Raw genomic sequence first — 19,098 nt, forward strand, 5'->3', positions numbered from 1 at the left:
ACAGTTTGAATTTTGGCGTTTCACTCTGTTTTCTCCTATATTGATAGATGTATTTGGAACTCTAACCCAAACACGGTTTGTGCTAGCTTCTTGAAACTTGACACAGTAAAGCAGTTTCACGTTCTATCTCTATGTTCTGTCTCCTCTTGATGTAGCCCTAAGCAGTGACTGGGGAGAAACACTTTCATTGAAAGGGGTTGCCAAGCTTCCAAAAATTACGAGTCTCCAGAAATCTCAGCTTCTATTTTTTCACCCAAATTTGATGATACTTTCAGGTAATGATGAGTACGCTAAGCCCACTGGGTTCCCCAAATTTCGTTCTTCTATGTTGAAGCGTTCGTTTCCAGTAACAGTTTGAATTTTGGCGTTTCACTCTGTTTTCTCCTATATTGATAGATGTATTTGGAACTCTAAACCAAACACGGTTTGTGCTAGCTTCTTGAAACTTGACAGAGTAAAGCAGTTTCACGTTCTATATCTATGTTCTGTTTCCCCTTGATGTAGCACTCAGCAGTGACTGAGGAGAAACACTTTCATTGAAAGGGGTTGCCAAGCTTCCCAAAATTGCGAGTCTCCAGAAATCTCAGCAACTATTTTTTAACCCAAACTGGATGATACTTTCAGGTAATGATTAGTACACTAAGCCCACGTGGTTCCCCAAATTTCGTTCTTCTATGTTAAAGCGTTCGTTTCCAGTAACAGTTTGAATTTTGGCGTTTCACTCTGTTTTCTCCTATATTGATAGATGTATTTGGAACTCTAAACCAAACACGGTTTGTGCTAGCTTCTTGAAACTTGACACACTAAAGCAGTTTCACGTTCTATCTCTATGTTCTGTTTCCTCTTGATGTAGCACTCAGCAGTGACTGAGGAGAAACACTTTCATTGAAAGGGGTTGCCAAGCTTCCCAAAATTGCGAGTCTCCAGAAATCTCAGCAACTATTTTTTAACCCAAACTGGATGATACTTTCAGGTAATGATCAGTACACTAAGCTCACTTGGTTCCCCAAATTTCGTTCTTTTATGTTGAAGCATTCGCTTCCAGTAACTGTTTGAATTTTGGCGTTTCACTCTGTTTTCTCCTATACTGACAGACGTATTTGGAACTCTAAATCAAACACTTTTTGTGCTAGCTTCTTGAAACTTGACACAGTAAAACAGTTTCACGTTCTATCTCTATGTTCTGTTTCCTCTTCGATGTAGCACTCAGCAGTGACTGAGGAGAAACACTTTCATTGAAAGGGGTTGCCAAGCTTCCCAAAATTGCGAGTCTCCAGAAATCTCAGCAACTATTTTTTAACCCAAACTGGATGATACTTTCAGGTAATGATCAGTACACTAAGCCCACTTGGTTCCCCAAATTTCGTTCTTCTATGTTGAATCGTTCGTTTCCAGTAACAGTTTGAATTTTGGCGTTTCACTCTGTTTTCTCCTATATTGATAGATGTATTTGGAACTCTAAACCAAACACGGTTTGTGCTAGCTTCATGAAACTTGTCACAGTAAAGCAGTTTCACGTTCTATCTCTATGTTCTGTTTCCTCTTGATGTAGCACTCAGCAGTGACTGAGGAGAAACACTTTCATTGAAAGGGGTTGCCAAGCTTCCCAAAATTGCGAGTCTCCAGAAATCTCAGCAACTATTTTTTAACCCAAACTGGATGATACTTTCAGGTAATGATCAGTACACTAAGCTCACTTGGTTCCCCAAATTTCGTTCTTTTATGTTGAAGCGTTCGCTTCCAGTAACTGTTTGAATTTTGGCGTTTCACTCTGTTTTCTCCTATACTGACAGATGTATTTGGAACTCTAAATCAAACACGGTTTGTGCTAGCTTCTTGAAACTTGACACAGTAAAGCACTTTCCCGTTCTATCTCTATGTTCTGTTTCCTCTGGATGTAGCCCTAAGCAGTGACTGGGGAGAAATACTTTTGTTGACAGGGGTTGCTAAGCTTCCAGAAATTACGAGTCTCCAGAAATCTCAGCAACTATGATTTCACCCAACCTGGATGATACTTTCAGGTAATGATCAGTACACTAAGCCCACTTGGTTCGCCAAATTTCGTTCTTCTATGTTGAAGCGTTCGTTTCCAGTAACAGTTTGAATTTTGGCGTTTTACTCTGTTTTCTCCTATATTGATAGATGTATTTGGAACTCTAAATCAAACACGGTTTGTGCTAGCTTTTTGAAACTTGACACAATAAAGCAGTTTCAAGTTCTATCTCTATATTCTGTCTCCTCTTGATGTAGCCCTAAGCAGTGACTGGGGAGAAACACTTTCATTGAAAGGGGTTGCCAAGCTTCCAAAAATTACGAGTCTCCAGAAATCTCAGCATCTATTTTTTCACCCAAACTGGATGATACTTTCAGGTAATTATGAGTACGCTAAGCCCACTGGGTTCCCAAAATTTCGTTCTTCTATGTTGAAGCGTTCGTTTCCAGTAACAGGTTGAAATTTGGCGTTTCACTCTGTTTTCTCCTATATTGATAGATGTATTTGGAACTCTAAACCAAACACGGTTTGTGCTAGCTTCTTGAAACTTGACACAGTAAAGCAGTTTCACGTTCTATCTCTATGTTCTGTTTCCTCTTGATGTAGCACTCAGCAGTGACTGAGGAGAAACACTTTCATTGAAAGGGGTTGCCAAGCTCCCCAAAACTGCAAGTCTCCAGAAATCTCAGCAACTATTTTTTCACCCAAACTGGATGATACTTTCAGGTAATGATCAGTACACTAAGCTCACTTGGTTCCCCAAATTTCGTTCTTTTATGTTGAAGCGTTCACTTCCAGTAACTGTTTGAATTTTGGCGTTTCACTCTGTTTTCTCCTATACTGACAGATGTATTTGGAACTCTAAATCAAACACGGTTTGTGCTAGCTTCTTGAAACTTGACACAGTAAAGCAGTTTCAAGTTCTATCTGTATGTTTTCTTTCCTCTTGATGTAGCACTCAGCAGTGACTGAGGAGAAACACTTTTATTGAAAGGGGTTGCCATGCTTCCAGAAATTACGAGTCTCCAGAAATCTCAGCAACTATGATTTCACCCAAACTGGATGATACTTTCAGGTAATGATCAGTACACTAAGCCCACTTGGTTCCCCAAATTTCGTTCTTCTATGTTGATGCGTTCGCTTCCAGTAACTGTTTGAATTTTGGCGTTTCACTCTGTTTTCTCCTATACTGACAGATGTATTTGGAACTCTAAATCAAACACGGTTTGTGCTAGCTTCTTGAAACTTGACACAGTAAAGCAGTTTCACGTTCTATCTCTATGTTCTGTTTCCTCTGGATGTAGCCCTAAGCAGTGACTGGGGAAAAATACTTTCATTGACAGAGGTTGCCAAGCTTCCAGAAATTACGAGTCTCCAGAAATCTCAGCAACTATGATTTCACCCAAACTGGATGATACTTTCAGGTAATGATCAGTACACTAAGCCCACTTGGTTCCCCAAATTTCGTTCTTCTATGTTGAAGCGTTCGTTTCCAGTAACAGTTTGAATTTTGGCGTTTCACTCTGTTTTCTCCTATATTGATAGATGTATTTGGAACTCTAACCCAAACACGGTTTGTGCTAGCTTCTTGAAACTTGACACAGTAAAGCAGTATCACGTTCTATCTCTATGTTCTGTCTCCTCTTGATGTAGCCCTAAGCAGTGACTGGGGAGAAACCCTTTCATTGAAAGGGGTTGCCAAGCTTCCAAAAATTACGAGTCTCCAGAAATCTCAGCATCTATTTTTTCACCCAAACTTGATGATACTTTCAGGTAATGATGAGTACGCTAAGCCCACTGGGTTCCCCAAATTTCGTTCTTCTATGTTGAAGCGTTCGTATCCAGTAACAGTTTGAATTTTGGCGTTTCACTCTGTTTTCTCCTATATTGATAGATGTATTTGGAACTCTAAACCAAACACGGTTTGTGCTAGCTTCTTGAAACTTGACACAGTAAAGCAGTTTCACGTTCTATATCTATGTTCTGTTTCCTCTTGATGTAGCACTCAGCAGTGACTGAGGAGAAACACTTTCATTGAAAGGGGATGCCAAGCTTCCCAAAATTGCGAGTCTCCAGAAATCTCAGCAACTATTTTTTCACCCAAACTGGATGATACTTTCAGGTAATGATCAGTACACTAAGCTCACTTGGTTCCCCAAATTTCGTTCTTTTATGTTGAAGCGTTCGCTTCCAGTAACTGTTTGAATATTGGCGTTTCACTCTGTTTTCTCCTATACTGACAGATGTATTTGGAACTCTAAATCAAACACGGTTTGTGCTAGCTTCTTGAAACATGACACAGTAAAGCAGTTTCATGTTCTATCTCTATGTTCTGTTTCCTCTGGATGTAGCCGTAAGCAGTGACTGGGGAGAAACACTTTCATTGAAAGGGGTTGCCAAGCTTCCAAAAATTACGAGTCTCCAGAAATCTCAGCATCTATTTTTTCACCCAAACTGGATGATACTTTCAGGTAATTATGAGTACGCTAAGCCCACTGGGTTCCCAAAATTTCGTTCTTCTATGTTGAAGCGTTCGTTTCCAGTAACAGTTTGAAATTTGGCGTTTCACTCTGTTTTCTCCTATATTGATAGATGTATTTGGAACTCTAAACCAAACACGGTTTGTGCTAGCTTCTTGAAACTTGACACAGTAAAGCAGTTTCACGTTCTATCTCTATGTTCTGTTTCCTCTTGATGTAGCACTCAGCAGTGACTGAGGAGAAACACTTTCATTGAAAGGGGTTGCCATGCTTCCAGAAATTACGAGTCTCCAGAAATCTCAGCAACTATGATTTCACCCAAACTGGATGATACTTTCAGGTAATGATCAGTACACTAAGCCCACTTGGTTCCCCAAATTTCGTTCTTCTATTTTGATGCGTTCGCTTCCAGTAACTGTTTGAATTTTGGCGTTTCACTCTGTTTTCTCCTATACTGACAGATGTATTTGGAACTCTAAATCAAACACGGTTTGTGCTAGCTTCTTGAAACTTGACACAGTAAAGCAGTTTCACGTTCTATCTCTATGTTCTGTTTCCTCTGGATGTAGCCCTAAGCAGTGACTGGGGAAAAATACTTTCATTGACAGAGGTTGCCAAGCTTCCAGAAATTACGAGTCTCCAGAAATCTCAGCAACTATGATTTCACCCAAACTGGATGATACTTTCAGGTAATGATCAGTACACTAAGCCCACTTGGTTCCCCAAATTTCGTTCTTCTATGTTGAAGCGTTCGTTTCCAGTAACAGTTTGAATTTTGGCGTTTCACTCTGTTTTCTCCTATATTGATAGATGTATTTGGAACTCTAAACCAAACACGGTTTGTGCTAGCTTCTTGAAACTTGACACAGTAAAGCAGTTTCACGTTCTATCTCTATGTTCTGTCTCCTCTTGATGTAGCCCTAAGCAGTGACTGGGGAGAAACACTTTCATTGAAAGGGGTTGCCAAGCTTCCAAAAATTACGAGTCTCCAGAAATCTCAGCATCTATTTTTTCACCCAAACTTGATGATACTTTCAGGTAATGATGAGTACGCTAAGCCCACTGGGTTCCCCAAATTTCGTTCTTCTATGTTGAAGCGTTCGTTTCCAGTAACAGTTTGAATTTTGGCGTTTCACTCTGTTTTCTCCTATATTGATAGATGTATTTGGAACTCTAAACCAAACACGGTTTGTGCTAGCTTCTTGAAACTTGACACAGTAAAGCAGTTTCACGTTCTATATCTATGTTCTGTTTCCTCTTGATGTAGCACTCAGCAGTGACTGAGGAGAAACACTTTCATTGAAAGGGGTTGCCAAGCTTCCCAAAATTGCGAGTCTCCAGAAATCTCAGCAACTATTTTTTAACCCAAACTGGATGATACTTTCAGGTAATGATCAGTACACTAAGCTCACTTGGTTCCCCAAATTTCGTTCTTCTATGTTAAAGCGTTCGTTTCCAGTAACACTTTGAATTTTGGCGTTTCACTCTGTTTTCTCCTATACTGACAGATGTATTTGGAACTCTAAATCAAACACGGTTTGTGCTAGCTTCTTGAAACTTGACACAGTAAAGCAGTTTCACGTTCTATCTCTATGTTCTGTTTCCTCTGGATGTAGCCCTAAGCAGTGACTGGGGAAAAATACTTTCATTGACAGAGGTTGCCAAGCTTCCAGAAATTACGAGTCTCCAGAAATCTCAGCAACTATGATTTCACCCAAACTGGATGATACTTTCAGGTAATGATCAGTACACTAAGCCCACTTGGTTCCCCAAATTTCGTTCTTCTATGATGAAGCGTTCGTTTCCAGTAACAGTTTGAATTTTGGCGTTTCACTCTGTTTTCTCCTATATTGATAGATGTATTTGGAACTCTAACCCAAACACGGTTTGTGCTAGCTTCTTGAAACTTGACACAGTAAAGCAGTTTCACGTTCTATCTCTATGACTGTCTCCTCTTGATGTAGCCCTAAGCAGTGACTGGGGAGAAACACTTTCATTGAAAGGGGTTGCCAAGCTTCCAAAAATTACGAGTCTCCAGAAATCTCAGCATCTATTTTTTCACCCAAACTTGATGATACTTTCAGGTAATGATGAGTACGCTAAGCCCACTGGGTTCCCCAAATTTCGTTCTTCTATGTTGAAGCGTTCGTTTCCAGTAACAGTTTGAATTTTGGCGTTTCACTCTGTTTTCTCCTATATTGATAGATGTATTTGGAACTCTAAACCAAACACGGTTTGTGCTAGCTTCTTGAAACTTGACACAGTAAAGCAGTTTCACGTTCTATATCTATGTTCTGTTTCCTCTTGATGTAGCACTCAGCAGTGACTGAGGAGAAACACTTTCATTGAAAGGGGTTGCCAAGCTTCCCAAAATTGCGAGTCTCCAGAAATCTCAGCAACTATTTTTTAACCCAAACTGGATGATACTTTCAGGTAATGATCAGTACACTAAGCCCACTTGGTTCCCCAAATTTCGTTCTTCTATGTTAAAGCGTTCGTTTCCAGTAACAGTTTGAATTTTGGCGTTTCACTCTGTTTTCTCCTATATTGATACATGTATTTGGAACTCTAAACCAAACACGGTTTGTGCTAGCTTCTTGAAACTTGACACAGTAAAGCAGTTTCACGTTCTGTCTCTATGTTCTGTTTCCTCTTGATGTAGCACTCAGCAGTGACTGAGGAGAAACACTTTCATTGAAAGGGGTTGCCAAGCTTCCCAAAATTGCGAGTCTCCAGAAATCTCAGCAACTATTTTTTCACCCAAACTGGATGATACTTTCAGGTAATGATCAGTACACTAAGCTCACTTGGTTCCGCAAATTTCGTTCTTTTATGTTGAAGCGTTCGCTTCCAGTAACTGTTTGAATTTTGGCGTTTCACTCTGTTTTCTCCTATACTGACAGATGTATTTGGAACTCTAAATCAAACACGGTTTGTGCTAGCTTCTTGAAACTTGACACAGTAAAGCAGTTTCACGTTCTATCTCTATGTTCTGTTTCCTCTGGATGTAGCACTCAGCAGTGACTGAGGAGAAACACTTTCATTGAAAGGGGTTGCCAAGCTTCCCAAAATTGCGAGTCTCCAGAAATCTCAGCAACTATTTTTTAACCCAAACTGGATGATACTTTCAGGTAATGATCAGTACACTAAGCTCACTTGGTTCCCCAAATTTCGTTCTTTTATGTTGAAGCGTTCGCTTCCAGTAACTGTTTGAATTTTGGCGTTTCACTCTGTTTTCTCCTATACAGACAGATGTATTTGGAACTCTAAATCAAACACGGTTTGTGCTAGCTTCTTGAAACTTGACACAGTAAAGCAGTTTCACGTTCTATCTCTATGTTCTGTTTCCTCTGGATGTAGCCGTAAGCAGTGACTGGGGAGAAATACTTTCATTGACAGGGGTTGCCAAGCTTCCAAAAATTACGAGTCTCCAGAAATCTCAGCAACTATGATTTCACCCAACCTGGATGATACTTTCAGGTAATGATCAGTACACTAAGCCCACTTGTTTCCCCAAATTTCGTTCTTCTATGTTGAAGCGTTCGTTTCCAGTAACAGTTTGAATTTTGGCGTTTCGCTCTGTTTTCTCCTATATTGATAGATGTATTTGGAACTCTAAACCAAACACGGTTTTTGCTAGCTTCTTGAAACTTGACACAGTAAAGCAGTTTCACGTTCTGTCTCTATGTTCTGTTTCCTCTTGATGTAGCACTCAGCAGTGACTGAGGAGAAACACTTTCATTGAAAGTGGTTGCCAAGCTTCCCAAAATTGCGAGTCTCCAGAAATCTCAGCAACTATTTTTTCACCCAAACTGGATGATACTTTCAGGTAATGATCAGTACACTAAGCTCACTTGGTTCCCCAAATTTCGTTCTTTTATGTTGAAGCGTTCGCTTCCAGTAACTGTTTGAATTTTGGCGTTTCACTCTGTTTTCTCCTATACTGACAGATGTATTTGGAACTCTAAATCAAACACGGTTTGTGCTAGCTTCTTGAAACTTGACACAGTAAAGCAGTTTCACGTTCTATCTCTATGTTCTGTTTCCTCTGGATGTAGCACTCAGCAGTGACTGAGGAGAAACACTTTCATTGAAAGGGGTTGCCAAGCTTCCCAAAATTGCGAGTCTCCAGAAATCTCAGCAACTATTTTTTCACCCAAACTGGATGATACTTTCAGGTAATGATCAGTACACTAAGCTCACTTGGTTCCCCAAATTTCGTTCTTTTATGTTGAAGCGTTCGCTTCCAGTAACTGTTTGAATTTTGGCGTTTCACTCTGTTTTCTCCTATACTGACAGATGTATTTGGAACTCTAAATCAAACACGGTTTGTGCTAGCTTCTTGAAACTTGACACAGTAAAGCAGTTTCACGTTCTATCTCTATGTTCTGTTTCCTCTGGATGTAGCACTCAGCAGTGACTGAGGAGAAACACTTTCATTGAAAGGGGTTGCCAAGCTTCCCAAAATTGCGAGTCTCCAGAAATCTCAGCAACTATTTTTTAACCCAAACTGGATGATACTTTCAGGTAATGATCAGTACACTAAGCTCACTTGGTTCCCCAAATTTCGTTCTTTTATGTTGAAGCGTTCGCTTCCAGTAACTGTTTGAATTTTGGCGTTTCACTCTGTTTTCTCCTATACAGACAGATGTATTTGGAACTCTAAATCAAACACGGTTTGTGCTAGCTTCTTGAAACTTGACACAGTAAAGCAGTTTCACGTTCTATCTCTATGTTCTGTTTCCTCTGGATGTAGCCGTAAGCAGTGACTGGGGAGAAATACTTTCATTGACAGGGGTTGCCAAGCTTCCAAAAATTACGAGTCTCCAGAAATCTCAGCAACTATGATTTCACCCAACCTGGATGATACTTTCAGGTAATGATCAGTACACTAAGCCCACTTGTTTCCCCAAATTTCGTTCTTCTATGTTGAAGCGTTCGTTTCCAGTAACAGTTTGAATTTTGGCGTTTCGCTCTGTTTTCTCCTATATTGATAGATGTATTTGGAACTCTAAACCAAACACGGTTTTTGCTAGCTTCTTGAAACTTGACACAGTAAAGCAGTTTCACGTTCTGTCTCTATGTTCTGTTTCCTCTTGATGTAGCACTCAGCAGTGACTGAGGAGAAACACTTTCATTGAAAGTGGTTGCCAAGCTTCCCAAAATTGCGAGTCTCCAGAAATCTCAGCAACTATTTTTTCACCCAAACTGGATGATACTTTCAGGTAATGATCAGTACACTAAGCTCACTTGGTTCCCCAAATTTCGTTCTTTTATGTTGAAGCGTTCGCTTCCAGTAACTGTTTGAATTTTGGCGTTTCACTCTGTTTTCTCCTATACTGACAGATGTATTTGGAACTCTAAATCAAACACGGTTTGTGCTAGCTTCTTGAAACTTGACACAGTAAAGCAGTTTCACGTTCTATCTCTATGTTCTGTTTCCTCTGGATGTAGCACTCAGCAGTGACTGAGGAGAAACACTTTCATTGAAAGGGGTTGCCAAGCTTCCCAAAATTGCGAGTCTCCAGAAATCTCAGCAACTATTTTTTAACCCAAACTGGATGATACTTTCAGGTAATGATCAGTACACTAAGCTCACTTGGTTCCCCAAATTTCGTTCTTTTATGTTGAAGCGTTCGCTTCCAGTAACTGTTTGAATTTTGGCGTTTCACTCTGTTTTCTCCTATACTGACAGATGTATTTGGAACTCTAAATCAAACACGGTTTGTGCTAGCTTCTTGAAACTTGACACAGTAAAGCAGTTTCACGTTCTATCTCTATGTTCTGTTTCCTCTGGATGTAGCCGTAAGCAGTGACTGGGGAGAAATACTTTCATTGACAGGGGTTGCCAAGCTTCCAGAAATTACGAGTCTCCAGAAATCTCAGCAACTATGATTTCACCCAACCTGGATGATACTTTCAGGTAATGATCAGTACACTAAGCCCACTTGTTTCCCCAAATTTCGTTCTTCTATGTTGAAGCGTTCGTTTCCAGTAACAGTTTGAATTTTGGCGTTTCGCTCTGTTTTCTCCTATATTGATAGATGTATTTGGAACTCTAAACCAAACACGGTTTTTGCTAGCTTCTTGAAACTTGACACAGTAAAGCAGTTTTACGTTCTATCTCTATGTTCTGTTTCCTCTTGTTGTAGCACTCAGCAGTGACTGAGGAGAAACACTTTCATTGAAAGGGGTTGCCAAGCTTCCCAAAATTGCGAGTCTCCAGAAATCTCAGCAACTATTTTTTCACCCAAACTGGATGATACTTTCAGGTAATGATCAGTACACTAAGCTCACTTGGTTCCCCAAATTTCGTTCTTTTATGTTGAAGCATTCGCTTCCAGTAACTGTTTGAATTTTGGCGTTTCACTCTGTTTTCTCCTATACTGACAAATGTATTTGGAACTCTAAATCAAACACGGTTTGTGCTAGCTTCTTGAAACTTGACACAGTAAAGCAGTTTCACGTTCTATCTCTATGTTTTGTTTCCTCTTGCTGTAGCACTCAGCAGTGACTGAGGAGAAACACTTTCATTGAAAGGGGTTGCCTAGCTTCCCAAAATTGCGAGTCTCTAGAAATCTCAGCAAACAGTTTTTCACCCAAAGTGGATGATACTTTCAGGTAATGATCAGTACACTAAGCTCACTTGGTTACCCAAATTTCGTTCTTCTATGTTGAAGCGTTCGTTTCCAGTAACAGTTTGAATTTTGGCGTTTCACTCTATTTTCTCCTATATTGATAGATGTATTTGGAACTCTAAATCAAACACGGTTTGTGCTAGCTTCTTGAAACTTGACACAATAAAGCAGTTTCAAGTTCTATCTCTATGTTCTGTCTCCTCTTGATGTAGCCCTAAGCAGTGATTGGGGAGAAACACTTTCATTGAAAGGGGTTGCCAAGTTTCCAAAAAATACGAGTCTCCAGAAATCTCAGCAACTATTTTTTCACCCAAACTGGATGATACTTTCAGGTAATGATCAGTACACTAAGCTCACTTGGTTCCCCAAATTTCGTTCTTCTATGTTAAAGCGTTCGTTTCCAGTAACAGTTTGAATTTTGGCGTTTCACTCTGTTTTCTCCTATATTGATACATGTATTTGGAACTCTAAACCAAACACGGTTTGTGCTAGCTTCTTGAAACTTGACACAGTAAAGCAGTTTCACGTTCTATCACTATGTTCTGTTTCCTCTTGATGTAGCACTCAGCAGTGACTGAGGAGAAACACTTTCATTGAAAGGGGTTGCCAAGCTTCCCAAAATTGCGAGTCTCCAGAAATCTCAGCAACTATTTTTTCACCCAAGCTGGATGATACTTTCAGGTAATGATCAGTACACTAAGCTCACTTGGTTCCCCAAATTTCGTTCTTTTATGTTGAAGCGTTCGCTTCCAGTAACTGTTTGAATTTTGGCGTTTCACTCTGTTTTCTCCTATACTGACAGATGTATTTGGAACTCTAAATCAAACACGGTTTGTGCTAGCTTCTTGAAACTTGACACAGTAAAGCAGTTTCACGTTCTATCTCTATGTTCTGTTTCCTCTGGATGTAGCCATAAGCAGTGACTGGGGAGAAATACATTCATTGACAGGGGTTGCCAAGCTTCCAGAAATTACGAGTCTCCAGAAATCTCAGCAACTATGATTTCACCCAACCTGGATGATACTTTCAGGTAATGATCAGTACACTAAGCCCACTTGTTTCCCCAAATTTCGTTCTTCTATGTTGAAGCGTTCGTTTCCAGTAACAGTTTGAATTTTGGCGATTCGCTCTGTTTTCTCCTATATTGATAGATGTATTTGGAACTCTAAACCAAACACGGTTTGTGCTAGCTTCTTGAAACTTGACACAGTAAAGCAGTTTTACGTTCTATCTCTATGTTCTGTTTCCTCTTGATGTAGCACTCAGCAGTGACTGAGGAGAAACACTTTCATTGAAAGGGGTTGCCAAGCTTCCCAAAATTGCGAGTCTCCAGAAATCTCAGCAACTATTTTTTCACCCAAACTGGATGATACTTTCAGGTAATGATCAGTACACTAAGCTCACTTGGTTCCCCAAATTTCGTTCTTTTATGTTGAAGCGTTCGCTTCCAGTAACTGTTTGAATTTTGGCGTTTCACTCTGTTTCCTCCTATACTGACAGATGTATTTGGAACTCTAAATCAAACACGGTTTGTGCTAGCTTCTTGAAACTTGACACAGTAAAGCAGTTTCACGTTCTATCTCTATGTTCTATTTCCTCTGGATGTAGCCCTAAGCAGTGACTGGGGAAAAATACTTTCATTGACAGGGGTTGCCAAGCTTCCAGAAATTACGAGTCTCCAGAATACTCAGCAACTATGATTTCACCCAACCTGGGTGATACTTTCAGGTAATGATCAGTACACTAAGCCCACTTGGTTCCCCAAATTTCGTTCTTCTATGTTGAAGCGTTCGTTTCCAGTAAGAGTTTGAATTTTGGCGTTTCACTCTATTTTCTCCTATATTGATAGATGTATTTGGAACTCTAAATCAAACACGGTTTGTGCTACCTTCTTCAAACTTGACACAGTAAAGCAGTTTCAAGTTCTAGCTCTATGTTCTGTTTCCTCTTGATGTAGCACTCAGCAGTGACTGAGGAGAAACACTTTCATTGAAAGGGGTTGCCAAGCTTCCCAAAATTGCGAGTCTCCAGAAATCTCAGCAACTATTTTTTAACCCAAACTGGATGATACTTTCAGGTAATGATCAGTACACTAAGCTCACTTGGTTCCCAAAATTTCGTTCTTTTATGTTGAAGCGTTCGCTTCCAGTAACTTTTGAATTTTGGCGTTTCACTCTGTTTTCTCCTATATTGATAGATGTATTTGGAACTCTAAACCAAACACGGTTTGGGCTAGATTCTTGAAACTTGACACAGTAAAGCAGTTTCACGTTCTATCTCTATGTTCTGTTTCCTCTTGATGTAGCACTCAGCAGTGACTGAGGAGAAACACTTTCATTGAAAGGGGTTGCCAAGCTTCCCAAAATTGCGAGTCTCCAGAAATCTCAGCAACTATTTTTTCACCCAAACTGGATGATACTTTCAGGTAATGATCAGTACACTAAGCTCACTTCGTTCCCCAAATTTCGTTCTTCTATGTTGAAGCGTTCGTTTCCAGTAACAGTTTGAATTTTGGCGTTTCACTCTGTTTTCTCCTATATTGATAGATGTATTTGGAACTCTAAATCAAACACGGTTTGTGCTAGCTTTTTGAAACTTGACACAGTAAAGCAGTTTCAAGTTCTATCTCTATGTTCTGTTTTCTCTTGATGTAGCCCTAAGCAGTGACTGGGGAGAAACACTTTCATTGAAAGGGGTTGCCAAGCTTCCCAAAATTGCGAGTCTCCAGAAATCTCAGCAACTATTTTTTCACCCAAACTGGATGATACTTTCAGGTAATGATCAGTACACTGAGCCCACTTGGATCCCCAAATTTCGTTCTTCTATGTTGAAGCGTTCGTTTCCAGTAACAGTTTGAATTTTGGCCTTTCACTCTGTTTTCTCCTATATTGATAGATGTATTTGGAACTCTAAACCACACCCGGTTTGTGCTAGCTTCTTGAAACTTGACACAGTAAAGCAGTTTCACGTTCTATCTCTATGTTCTGTTTCCTCTTGATGTAGCACACAGCAGTGACTGAGGAGAAACACTTTCATTGAAAGGGGTTGCCAAGCTTCCAAAAATTACGATTCCCCAGAAATCTCAGCAACTATTTTTTCACCCAAACTGGATGATACTTTCAGGTAATGATGAGTACACTAAGCCCACTGGGTTCCCCAAATTTCGTTCTTCTATGTTGAAGCGTTCGTTTCCAGTAACAGTTTGAATTTTGGCGTTTCGCTCTGTTTTCTCCTATATTGATAGATGTATTTGCAACTCTAAACCAAACACGGTTTGTGCTAGCTTCTTGAAACTTGACACAATAAAGCAGTTTCAAGTTCTATCTCTATGTTCTGTTTCCTCTGGATGTAGCCCTAAGCAGTGACTGGGGAGAAACACTTACATTGAATGGGGTTGCCAAGCTTCCAGAAATTACGAGTCTCCAGAAATCTCAGCAACTATGATTTCACCCAAACTGGATGATACTTTCAGGTAATGATCAGTACACTAAGCCCACTTGGTTCCCCAAATTTCGTTCTTCTATGTTGAAGCGTTCGTTTCCAGTAACAGTTTGAATTTTGGCGTTTCACTCTGTTTTCTCCTATATTGATAGACGTATTTGGAACTCTAAATCAAACACGGTTTGTGCTACCTTCTTCAAAATTGACACAGTAAAGCAGTTTCATGTTCTAGCTCTATGTTCTGTTTCCTCTTGATGTAGCACTCACCAGTGACTGAGGAGAAACACTTTCATTGAAAGGGGTTGCCAAGCTTCCCAAAATTGCGAGTCTCCAGAAATCTCAGCAACTATTTTTTAACCCAAACTGGATGATACTTTCAGGTAGTGATCAGTACACTAAGCTCACTTGGTTCCCCAAATTTCGTTCTTTTATGTTGAAGCGTTCGCTTCCAGTAACTGTTTGAATTTTGGCGTTTCACTCTGTTTTCTCCTATACTGACAGATGTATTTGGAACTCTAAATCAAACACGGTTTGTGCTAGCTTCTTGAAACTTGACACAGTAAAGCAGTATCACGTTCTATCTCTATGTTCTGTTTCCTCTGGATGTAGCCCTAAGCAGTGACTGGGGAGAAACACTTTCATTGAAAGGGGTTGCCAAGCTTCCAGAAATTACGAGTCTCCAGAAATCTCAGCAACTATGATTTCACCCAACCTGGATGATACTTTCAGGTAATGATCAGTACACTAAGCCCACTTGGTTCCCCAAATTCCATTCTTTTATGTTGAAGCGTTCGTTTCCAGTAACAGTTTGAATTTTGGCGTTTCACTCTGTTTTCTCCTATATTGATAGATGTATTTGGAACTCTAAACCAAACATGGTTTGTGCTAGCTTCTTGAAACTTGACACAGTAAAGCAGTTTCACGATCTATATCTATGTTCTGTTTCCTCTGGATGTAGCCCTAAGCAGTGACTGGGGAAAAATACTTTCATTGACAGAGGTTGCCAAGCTTCCAGAAATTACGAGTCTCCAGAAATCTCAGCAACTATGATTTCACCCAAACTGGATGATACTTTCAGGTAATGATCAGTACACTAAGCCCACTTGGTTCCCCAAATTTCGTTCTTCTATGTTGAAGCGTTCGTTTCCAGTAACAGTTTGAATTTTGGCGTTTCACTCTGTTTTCTCCTATATTGATACATGTATTTGGAACTCTAACCCAAACACGGTTTGTGCTAGCTTCTTGAAACTTGACACAGTAAAGCAGTTTCACGTTCTATCTCTATGTTCTGTCTCCTCTTGATGTAGCCCTAAGCAGTGACTGGGGAGAAACACTTTCATTGAAAGGGGTTGCCAAGCTTCCAAAAATTACGAGTCTCCAGAAATCTCAGCATCTATTTTTTCACCCAAACTTGATGATACTTTCAGGTAATGATCAGTACACTAAGCCCACTTGGTTCCCCAAATTTCGTTCTTCTATGTTAAAGCGTTCGTTTCCAGTAAGAGTTTGAATTTTGGCGTTTCACTCTGTTTTCTCCTATATTGATACATGTATTTGGAACTCTAAACCAAACACGGTTTGTGCTAGCTTCTTGAAACTTGACACAGTAAAGCAGTTTCACGTTCTATCACTATGTTCTGTTTCCTCTTGATGTAGCACTCAGCAGTGACTGAGGAGAAACACTTTCATTGAAAGGGGTTGCCAAGCTTCCCAAAATTGCGAGTCTCCAGAAATCTCAGCAACTATTTTTTCACCCAAGCTGGATGATACTTTCAGGTAATGATCAGTACACTAAGCTCACTTGGTTCCCCAAATTTCGTTCTTTTATGTTGAAGCGTTCGCTTCCAGTAACTGTTTGAATTTTGGCGTTTCACTCTGTTTTCTCCTATACTGACAGATGTATTTGGAACTCTAAATCAAACACGGTTTGTGCTAGCTTCTTGAAACTTGACACAGTAAAGCAGTTTCACGTTCTATCTCTATGTTCTGTTTCCTCTGGATGTAGCCATAAGCAGTGACTGGGGAGAAATACATTCATTGACAGGGGTTGCCAAGCTTCCAGAAATTACGAGTCTCCAGAAATCTCAGCAACTATGATTTCACCCAACCTGGATGATACTTTCAGGTAATGATCAGTACACTAAGCCCACTTGTTTCCCCAAATTTCGTTCTTCTATGTTGAAGCGTTCGTTTCCAGTAACAGTTTGAATTTTGGCAATTCGCTCTGTTTTCTCCTATATTGATAGATGTATTTGGAACTCTAAACCAAACACGGTTTGTGCTAGCTTCTTGAAACTTGACACAGTAAAGCAGTTTTACGTTCTATCTCTATGTTCTGTTTCCTCTTGATGTAGCACTCAGCAGTGACTGAGGAGAAACACTTTCATTGAAAGGGGTTGCCAAGCTTCCCAAAATTGCGAGTCTCCAGAAATCTCAGCAACTATTTTTTCAACCAAACTGGATGATACTTTCAGGTAATGATCAGTACACTAAGCTCACTTGGTTCCCCAAATTTCGTTCTTTTATGTTGAAGCGTTCGCTTCCAGTAACTGTTTGAATTTTGGCGTTTCACTCTGTTTCCTCCTATACTGACAGATGTATTTGGAACTCTAAATCAAACACGGTTTGTGCTAGCTTCTTGAAACTTGACACAGTAAAGCAGTTTCACGTTCTATCTCTATGTTCTATTTCCTCTGGATGTAGCCCTAAGCAGTGACTGGGGAAAAATACTTTCATTGACAGGGGTTGCCAAGCTTCCAGAAATTACGAGTCTCCAGAAATCTCAGCAACTATGATTTCACCCAACCTGGGTGATACTTTCAGGTAATGATCAGTACACTAAGCCCACTTGGTTCCCCAAATTTCGTTCTTCTATGTTGAAGCGTTCGTTTCCAGTAAGAGTTTGAATTTTGGCGTTTCACTCTATTTTCTCCTATATTGATAGATGTATTTGGAACTCTAAATCAAACACGGTTTGTGCTACCTTCTTCAAACTTGACACAGTAAAGCAGTTTCAAGTTCTAGCTCTATGTTCTGTTTCCTCTTGATGTAGCACTCAGCAGTGACTGAGGAGAAACACTTTCATTGAAAGGGGTTGCCAAGCTTCCCAAAATTGCGAGTCTCCAGAAATCTCAGCAACTATTTTTTAACCCAAACTGGATGATACTTTCAGGTAATGATCAGTACACTAAGCTCACTTGGTTCCCAAAATTTCGTTCTTTTATGTTGAAGCGTTCGCTTCCAGTAACTTTTGAATTTTGGCGTTTCACTCTGTTTTCTCCTATATTGATAGATGTATTTGGAACTCTAAACCAAACACGGTTTGGGCTAGCTTCTTGAAACTTGACACAGTAAAGCAGTTTCACGTTCTATCTCTATGTTCTGTTTCCTCTTGATGTAGCACTCAGCAGTGACTGAGGAGAAACACTTTCATTGAAAGGGGTTGCCAAGCTTCCCAAAATTGCGAGTCTCCAGAAATCTCAGCAACTATTTTTTAACCCAAACTGGATGATACTTTCAGGTAATGATCAGTACACTAAGCTCACTTGGTTCCCCAAATTTCGTTCTTTTATGTTGAAGCGTTCGCTTCCAGTAACTGTTTGAATTTTGGCGTTTCACTCTGTTTTCTCCTATACTGACAGATGTATTTGGAACTCTAAATCAAACACGGTTTGTGCTAGCTTCTTGAAACTTGACACAGTAAAGCAGTTTCACGTTCTATCTCGATGTTCTGTTTCCTCTGTATGTAGCACTCAGCAGTGACTGAGGAGAAACACTTTCATTGAAAGGGGTTGCCAAGCTTCCCAAAATTGCGAGTCTCCAGAAATCTCAGCAACTATTTTTTAACCCAAACTGGATGATACTTTCAGGTAATGATCAGTACACTAAGCTCACTTGGTTCCCCAAATTTCGTTCTTTTATGTTGCAGCGTTCGCTTCCAGTAACTGTTTGAATTTTGGCGTTTCACTCTGTTTTCTCCTATACTGACAGATGTATTTGGAACTCTAAATCAAACACGGTTTGTGCTAGCTTCTTGAAACTTGACACAGTAAAGCAGTTTCACGTTCTATCTCTATGTTCTATTTCCTCTGGATGTAGCCCTAAGCAGTGACTGGGGAAAAATACTTTCATTGACAGGGGTTGCCAAGCTTCCAGAAATTACGAGTCTCCAGAAATCTCAGAAACTATGATTTCACCCAAACTGGATGATATTTTCAGGTAATGATCAGTACACTAAGCTCACTTGGTTCCCCAAATTTCGTTCTTTTATGTTGAAGCGTTCGCTTCCAGTAACTGTTTGAATTTTGGCGTTTCACTCTGTTTTCTCCTATACTGTCAGATGTATTTGGAACTCTAAATCAAACACGGTTTGTGCTAGCTTCTTGAAACTTGACACAGTAAAGCAGTTTCACGTTCTATCTCTATGTTTTGTTTCCTCTTGATGTAGCACTCAGCAGTGACTGAGGAGAAACACTTTCATTGAAAGGGGTTGCCTAGCTTCCCAAAATTGCGAGTCTCTAGAAATCTCAGCAAACAGTTTTTCACC

This window comes from Spermophilus citellus (genome assembly GCF_964194105.1).
Source record: "Spermophilus citellus genome assembly, chromosome: 1".
Lineage (NCBI taxonomy): Eukaryota > Metazoa > Chordata > Mammalia > Rodentia > Sciuridae > Spermophilus > Spermophilus citellus.